Consider the following 1,607-nt stretch of genomic DNA (forward strand, 5'->3'; position numbering starts at 1 on the left):
GGAAAGAGTTGTGTAAACGAACTTTCATGAACTTCCGAAAGTCGTCGCTTTTTCACATCTTCGCTGTCGTTCCCATCCTCGGCACGATCCTTTCGTGCGCTCGCGAAGCGTGCACAGTTTGTACAAGTAACAATATCAGTAAAAGTTTATAAATTCAGTAGGCAATAAACGAGGGAGTCTTCCATAAGATACTTTACCTTGATAGATCCAATTATGTGTATCTTCAAACGGAATATTTTTGGGAGATAAAATATACCTGAGATAAAATAATACCCATGTGTGTAATTTTGACTTTTTATAGAAATAAAACTTTGAATATATTATTGGTGTATTCGTGATTAATACTACGTATCGCGATTTCTACGATTTCTCGTTAATAAGCGACAATTGTATCTGATAATATTCGTTTCATTCAATCTGTTCCAACCGAATCCAACTTTTTCTCAAGCAGGAACGGCTTTCCAGTACACGGAACTCGAAATGCGTGTGGTCTTCAGAAGGTGTTAATCGCCTGGCTCGCTACCGTGTTGCTTCTGACCGGCCCTTCAATTAGTACATGCCACACATGTTTCATATCACGTGATACAGCGTCTCAGTTTCATCAGGCACACAATTTTATAATAAAAGTTAAAAAAAAAATCAAAAATATACGACAGTCACGGTGAGATAAAAATTTAGCTGTTAGATCTGACTAGATACATCCTTGGATATTTATTTTTATAATAAAGTGTAAAATATAACTAAAAAGGATCAATATTATTTTTATCTTGTTCATAAGTTGTAATAACAATGTTATTGCGATTGCTATAATTTTCAAAATATGAAGATCGCTTAAACTATCTTCTATTTGACAATTTATTCTTCCATAAACGTTCACAAAAATTAATAGGCAGTACTTTATATTAGAAGAATTTTATTAGCTCCACTTTGCACGCACGAGAACAGCTCGAACGAGAATGAACATCGAGGCGGCGAAATCGCCGTGGATTCCGATGTCGGATAAACTCTTTAATCAAACAGCGAAGCCAATCGTGCGCAAATCGTCTGAATGAGCTTGCTTTTTTGTTATAGTTTACCGGTCGGGCACCTGTCGCATGTGTGCGCAAAGGGGTGTGGATCCAGAGATGGAGAATGTAAGAGAGAGAGGAAGAGGGAGAAAGGGGTAGAGAGAAGAGACACAGAGAACGAAGCGAGAAAGTGGGGGTAGAAGTGCACGGGAGAGGAGGAAGAGAGGATAGAGGGTGAACGGAGGAACACGTGGTTCTATTTGCAAAAACAAAGTTTGCGCGGGACAAACACGGGCAGACACTAGCCGGTCTAGTCGACTTCGGGGTCAAAAGCGCAACAAAGACTCAATTGCATTTCGTTCCCACCCGTGCGAGTGGAATTCTCTTTTTTCTGGCCCAGTTTTCTCCTTCCCCCCTCTCCCCGTCGCACGCTCGCTAATCGAATGATAAAGCGCCATTGAACGTCGTCGACCGATTGTCCTGGTTCAAAGATTTGTTAGGAGATTTGCGTGAGATGATATGATCGTAAAAAATTACATTCAACTTCAAAGAGTTTCGATATTTAAAAAAATATAATTTATATATAATAAATAAATTATA

This window comes from Formica exsecta, unplaced genomic scaffold (assembly GCF_003651465.1).
Source record: "Formica exsecta isolate Colony F162 unplaced genomic scaffold, ASM365146v1 scaffold265, whole genome shotgun sequence".
Classification (NCBI taxonomy): domain Eukaryota; kingdom Metazoa; phylum Arthropoda; class Insecta; order Hymenoptera; family Formicidae; genus Formica; species Formica exsecta.